The following is an 8,186-nucleotide window of genomic DNA, read 5'->3' as shown; positions in this document are numbered from 1 at the left end:
AATAATAATAAATAATAATAATAATTATAATACTACTACTACTACTACTACTAATAATAATAATAATAATAATAATAATAATAATAATAATAATAATAATCCCGCCTTTTAAGACTTTGTCAAGACAGGAAAATGTGCACATTCTAATCTAATAAAGCAGAAAACATTACAAGTAAATATTAATTACTCAATAATCTCCAACGTATATTCTTCGAGATGTAGATTTAAAAAGTCTAATATATAAACGCCTGTCTGTCTGTCTGTCTGTCTTTCTCCATATTTTAAAACTCTATCTCCTTCGAAACTAAATATGTCAGAGCGGCGCTAGGAGCCTCAAATCGTTGCATTTTTTTTTTTTTACAGACCGTTCTTTTATGGGCCTTTAGCCGGTTAAAAGTGTTTTTAAGAGGTTAAAGTTGTTTTTAAGAGATTAAAATTGTTTTTAAGAGATTAAAATTGTTTTTAAGAGATTAAAATTGTTTTTAAGATGTTAAAATTGTTTTTAAGACATTAAAATTGTTTTTAAGAGATTAATATTGTTTTTAAGAGGTTTAAATTGTTTCTAAGAGATTAAAATTCTCTTTAAGAGGTTAAAATTGTTTTTAAGAGATTAATATTGTTTTTAAGAGGTTTAAATTGTTTCTAAGAGATTAAAATTTTCTTTAAGAGGTTAAAATTGTTTTTAAGAGATTAAAATTGTTTTTAAGATGTTAAAATTGTTTTTAAAGATTAAAATTGCTTTTAAGAGGTTAAAATTGTTTTTAAGAGGTTAAAATTGTTTCTAAGAGATTAAAATTGTTTTTTAGGGATTAAAATTGTTTTTTAGGGATTAAAATTGTTTTTAAGGGGTCAAAATCGGGTCACAATAAAAAAAATCGTTTTACATTTTGTGCATTCATCTTTATTAATTTTTAATTTTTAATCGCTTTATAGTAGTTTCACGTTGTTACACTGGTTACGTCACCAACTTTGAATGCTTCGGTTTCGATTCTAGCTGATGGCACCTACATACTATTTATTTATTTATTTTGAAATCCCGACTCTATAATAATATATTCGAAATCTGTACAAAGTAAAATATCATATTTAAGCGGATTTTACGCCCGGGAAAACCTGCCCCCCCCCCTAGTATTAAATATTCGATGAGAAGATACTAGGTAAAGTATGAGAGAAAATATTAAATGATATGAGGCATAAGACGATATAATTAATGTCAAAATAAAAATAGATTTATGCCTCAAACTTGTAATACAATAACCATCTAAATTTCAATACTCAAACTATTTAAACACAATATCTGTGCGATAAAACATAACTTGATAAATGGATACTTCACGAACTAAATGACAACCAAAAGAAACGCCGTTATAAAGTGTCATCGTCCCCACTTGTACACAATAAGAACGACCTGTTTCTCGACCGGGTTGTGACTTGCGATTAAACGTATTTTTTTACAGCCACTGTCGACGCTCAGCTCAGTGGTTAGACGCCGAAGCTCTACGACACTTCTTGAAGCCAGAGTTGCATAAAAAGCGGCTATGCTATTTGTTTGGTGGTATCCAGTCGATCTCATCCCTTACCATGTTTTGAATGCATGAGAAACCGTTACGGAAAAGTACTGTGAACAAATAGATGAAATGCATCAGAAACTTCAACAACAACACTCAGCATTAGTCAACAGAAGACGCCCAATTCTCCTCTACGACAACGTTTGACCGAAAGTTGCCAAACTGACCCTTAATAAATTGAACGAATCGGGCTACAAAACTCTGTCTCATCCGCCATACTCTACAGATCTCCTACCTACCGACTATCATATAGACAAACGCCCGCGTGAGAAATGCTTAAAAATCCTAAAAGATATCAGAACGCCTTCAGTGATTTGATAGTCACCGAAACGCAAGATTTTCATGTTACTTATAGACGTTTTTTTTTTGGGGGGGGGTTGTGTGTGTTGGCAAAAGTATCTTGATTCTGGTGGTAGTTTTTTTTTTTTTTGGAGCCGAGATATATTCATCTGAATTTAAAAGTTAAAAAACCGCAAGAACATTCTTGTCAAACTGATAGAATCTATGATCGTATAGACGACTCGTCTTTGAAGAATCTTAACGTGAAAAAATGAAAGCTGTTAAAATTATTACCAATGCAAAATATCGAATCTGTTAAACGGGATTCAAATTAAACCTTTTGCGTCGTCTTATTACCGAAATGGGCCGAACTTTTTGTACCCTTGCCCACAAACGTCTGTAACTATTTTTTTTTTAATTATTTGAATTTTAATAATATATTTAAATTTTTTTATTTGAAAATAAAACACAATAGAAATAGCGAATATGTTTTGTTTTTTTTTCACTGGTTGATACCGTAAAAAAAGAATGAAAAAAATGGAGCTCTGTATTAAATTTGGGTAATCAATTTTTCTTATATAAGATTCTGTTTTATTCACTCTCCTATAGGTTATTGCTGGCATGCATGTTAAGAATGGATTTCTAAATAACGTTATTATTTCAGCACAGTTCGTAAACTTGTTAACTGGAGAAGCACGACCATGCCTTTTTTTATCTAGAACAAGCCGAGCATGCGGTGTGACCCTCCACGAGTAAAATATTCATTTTCACCATAACTAATGTTTGTGAAAAATTTCAAAAAAATCTAAGACGTGGTCACTTAGACTGAGAAAAATACGAACAAATAAACAGCTGAACGATTTGGAGGCAATTTCACTTCTATAATACACCCAATGAGAGTTATCCCGGAAAATTCGTTCGGGCAAAATATTACTTTCACTATGACTAATGTTTGCGCAAATTTTCCAAAGAGTTTAAGGAGTTATTATTGAGAAAAGTGCGAACAAAGGAAGAGACGAGCGGACAAACGGGAGTGAATGACTATGTCTAACCCCTCCTTTGTCGGGGAACAAATAATTTCTTTTACAAAATAAATAAACAATTCATCTTTCTATAGTATTTATCATATATTTCGAAGAGAAATAGTAGGTACGGGAAACTCGCGTTTGAAGTTATATTACGGAAGACGTTTAATGACAGGGGTTATATCTGAAGCAACACAGTTACTGTTGAGTTACTTCTGAACTGAGTCGCTTATGCTTCCGGATCGCCATACTTTTATTCTGATTGCTCATCTTTAGATATGCTAATTTCATTTTCAATCTTTGAAGATTGTAATGCTGGATATGGAGCAGCTAAACCAACTGCCAACATTGCTCTGCTTTTTATTGAAACCAACCGAGAGCTCTTTTTAGTATCCTCACTGTTCCCTTAAGTGTAATTGTCTGGATCTCTTTTGCACTTGGTTCACCAGGAATATTAGTTTGGTAGGACGTCAGCTGCTTCTTCATACGTCCTGTGGCACCTATAATAACTGGTATGATCGATATCCCCTAAGATTCCAGTTTCTTTTCATAACATACATGAGACCTTGATATTTGGTCTGTATCTCTCTTTCAGCTCTGTTCAGACCTCCATCATTAGGGACACTCACTTCAACCAAGGTTGCAACTCTCTCTCTGATTTATTCCATATAACAATGTAAGGTTTTGCAGCAGGATTTTCAAGGTAGGTGGCTGTAGAGATTACATAGTCGTAATATATTGTGTATAAGTCATTTTCAACTGTTCTGTCATGTTGATGCTCCCAGGACTTACTGCTACACCGCATGTTTACTTTTTTACAAATGGTTCAGTGGAGGTACTCACATACTCCATCATATCTCGCTGTGTAGTAGCCGTCTCCCAAAAGAACATTGCAACTTGATACTAGATGACTCATATTTTCCAATTCTGTATGGCAGAACCTGCATCTGTTGTCATTACTGACAGTTAATTTGAATACCAAGATTTTGTGTCCGTTTAAGCGACATCGAACCATGTCAGTTTTAAACTGTCAGTCATTTCGTAATAAATGCTAAGAATGTGTTTCTAAATAACGTTATTATTTCAGCACAGTCCGTTACCTGGATAAGTATGAGCATACTTTTTCTACCTTAAAATAACCGAGCATGCGGAGTCCCCCTCTACAAGTAAAATATTCATTTTTAACATAACTAATATTTGTGCAAAAAATGTTTGGCGGTCTCCGAATTTTAAGTATAAATACAAACTATGGCTAATAAGTATTTATTCAATAAAGCAGTGTCGGTATAAAAAATATAGATTAAATGCGTCTACTTAATATAGATATAAATTATATATATTAAGTATCTACTTACATAATGTTATTTTGTTTTCTAAAATTGAAACTTACTAAACGATAAGTCTCTCTCGTCTTATAAGTACAATATACGAGGTATGTAATTTTATGCAGCATGAGGAGTAAAGCGTTTGGATTTTATCAAATTAGATCAAAAGAAATACCTGAACTATGGTTACGAGATATATTATTAATATATATTAAGATACATCAAGGAATTATGGTTAGATTTAAGAAGTAAACGTATTTGAAACAATGTTTACAGTGCAAACACATACATGCAGTCATCTTGATGTAAAAAAAACACCTATCCACTTCAACTCTACATCTATGAAAATATTTTCACCGCTTTAGATAAAGTACTTTAATATCAGACATTAGGAGACACATGAGCAGCACACGCCTTTGTTGTCAATTTAAGAACATAAAGTACTTAACATGATGACATATTTTGCTCTAATAAAAGTAGATAATTGTGTTAAGTGTCTGTCTAATCGGTTTATTTATGATAAAGTATTTTAATATCAGACATTAGGAGACACATAGTCAGCACACGCCTTTGTTGTTAATTTAAGAACATAAAGTACTTGACATGATGACGTATTTTGCTCTAATAAAAGTAGACGATTGTGTTAAGTGTCTGTCTAATCGGTTTATTTATGATGGAAAAACCAATTTCCCGCCGTATGTATTTATTTGATTATTTGTTGAAATATTGACTTAATACGAAATCATTACTAATGTCTATATTTATCTCTGGTCATTGTTTCGGAAATCTCACGGGAATTGATCTTGAAATATCAAACATTTAAAGATAACGTTTTACCTTATAAGCATAACACATTATATCCTTATACATACACAAATACTGTATGGGATAAAAAAAAGTTCTTAAGTTTTGAAAGACAATGGATAATCCCTGTAGCGATGCAAGGATTAAGCAATCAACAAGCCACTTCTCAAGAGCCGTAACTGCTTCATTACTTTGGCGAGAAGTTTACAGCTACAGAAGAACTGACCTGAACTATGGTTACAAGATATATTATTAATGTGTATTAAGATACACTGAGGAATTAGGGTTAGATTGAGGGAGTAAGCGTACTTGAAACAATGATTACAATGCAATCTGCAGTCATCTTGAATTTTAAAAAAACCTATCCATTTAAACTCCACATTTAGAAAAAGTCGCTTTCTTTGCCTATTAGACACGCGTAATCACAGAGACTCAGCAGAGTCAGTTAGGGCTTAGCCTTTTTTACTAACTTGGAGAATGAATGCCGTCCGCCCGCCATTGTCTCATTTCTTTTCTCTGAAATTGAGTACATTGGGGTGTTTTTTTTATATATATCTTTATGCGATTAAATTGGACCGCTCTTGTCTGTCAGGTTTGAGAATAAGACCGTTTTTGCTCATGTATACCGGTCAGTTGGCCCCCTCCCTTAATTTTTTTCCTCTCATTGTCCACTTCTAATCATGAATATCAAAACGTGTCTTCCTGTCATGATTTCAATCTATCGTGAGATTCATGAGGAACGAAATGGATCAATTAAATTGATCTATTTCGTTCCTAATGAATCCCACGCTAGACGCCGCATCCCCACTATGTAACCTTGCATCTTCTTTACTCTTCTGATGAGAAGTATTAGGCTTCGAAATGCCTTGGCATAAAGAGTCCCTTCTATCCCCCAACTAATTGTCTGTATTCCCTTGTATATATATATATATATATATATATATATATATATATATATATATATATATATATATATATATATATGCGTTAATTTTCAGTATTTACTTCAACAGTACCCAATAATAGGTAGAGCTAGGTAGTAAGTTATAAAAGTGTATATGGCAATTAAGCTACTCAGAATATTCCGCGTTTCATTCTTCAGGCTTATATATATATATATATATATATGTATATATATATATATATATATATGTGTGTGTGTGTGTGTGGTGTGTGTGTGTGTGTGTGTGTGTGTGTGTGTGTGTGTGCGCGCGCGTGTGGGGGGGATTGTTTTGACATGATATTCCTGAACCATGTATAGTTTTAAATTTTAAATTTAATTTTTTTTAATTTTTCTTGCCTGACGAGATCTATTATGATTGATCGAAACGGTCTGCGCATCGTAACAAGATATGAACGAATTTACATAAAGAATATATATATATATATATATATATATATATTATATACTATTAGTATGAAATATATATATATACTATTAGTATGAAAAATATATAGCGGTTTATGTATTATTTAATATTTATTATATTATTATTATAAACTTTTGTTGATGTATTACTAGAGAAAATATCTTTAAAATATCTTAGAAACACTGTTTTCAACCATTTTCTACAACTTTCATCGGTGTAATGAGAGTTGTGATGTGGTGTGTCATGACAGCAAGCGAAAAGAACGGGGCCAACGACAAAGAGATGCTTATGTGAGACTATGGTGTGGACATTCACATATCGTTGACATCCTCCTGTAACCTTCTTTATATATATATATATATATATATATATATATATATATACATATATATATATATATATGTGTATATATATATATGTGTGTGTATGTGTGTGTGCGCGTGTGTGTATGGGGAAATTGTTTTGACATGATAAGACATTACTTTTGTCTTGTAAACTGCATTACTTGTTGTCCCATTGCACCCTCTGTTTGTAGTTGGATTTTTTTTTATTCATGCTTAAATTAATTTAAATCGGTCGAAATGTAGACAATAATTATCGGTATGAGAGCAGTAGCTCGAATTCGTATCAAGTCAGGACGATTCCATGTGCGCATTCGTATATATGTGTACGCGTTACAACAGTATATATCAACGTGCGTGCGTTTCGTCGATATGTTGGATACGGATGTCTTATTTTAAACACTCTTGCTAAATGCGAGACGTTTACAAGCCAAGAGTAAAGTTTTGTGGTTGCACGGGCTGTTTCATGGTTAAAATATGACAGATAGGTGTAGGCGCTCCCTTTTATAAACTTCTGATCATACCACTGCTAGTATGAAAGATCTTTTGTCTGGTTGACTAAACCAGAATTGAAGTAAATTATATAAAGACTGTAGCATTAAATGCTTCTAAGACAAAGTCCCTTTCATTCAACAATTTTAAGGAAACATTTCCAACCACCGATCGCCATGGATAATAACTCTAGCTAAGAGTTAGCCATCCAATCTCTTTAATAAAACATTCAGAGGTACCATTAATTGGAATAAATACGTAGAAGATATTTCCAACTTTACAACAATGAAGGTGATATCTTGAATTGCATTAGAAAAATAATCAAGCCCGGTAGTACCCTATATCTCTACAAAGCCACTATTTGCTTATTCATGGAATATTTGCTAGATTGTTTGCGACATACTTTGTTAGAACGTATTGGGTCTACGTATTTAAACGTGTGTAAGGTTACACAGGGACTAAAACTTTAACGCAACCTTTCATTTAATCCATATGATTGCATGCCTTTCTTGACTGGGTCGAAATCCTTAATAATTTGGAATATAGTTTTGTGTGTCGCCAACAGGTGTAACAGAACGTGGATGCGCATATATAAGTGAAATGCGAAATGACGTCATCGTGCGGGAAAAGAAAAAGGCCATTATAAAGAAATGAGCATCCTTGAGAATACGATCACTTTAAATCAGCACCCAATTTGGGGGAACATCCCTGGTATTTTGTTAGATAATTGTTAAGGGTTAGTTAATTAGTATCGATCTATCTGTCTATCTATCTATTTATCTATCTATCCAATGATATTCTTAAAATAGTTTTTATGGGGAGTTATTTGTTGTTTATAGAATAAAGTGGAGGAATGGGTTTTAGCTGAATATATTTACATAAATTAGATAGATTAAATAAACAAAAAAACCTTATGCAAGCAGACGTGTAAAGGTTGCTGCTACTACTGGTCGTACACTGCTGCATCTACCCTTTCCTTTAA

The sequence above is a fragment of the Euprymna scolopes genome, chromosome 32 (genome assembly GCF_053919585.1).
Source record: "Euprymna scolopes isolate OS-2025 chromosome 32, ASM5391958v1, whole genome shotgun sequence".
NCBI lineage: Eukaryota > Metazoa > Mollusca > Cephalopoda > Sepiida > Sepiolidae > Euprymna > Euprymna scolopes.
Note: the sequence above shows the minus strand (reverse complement) of the source record.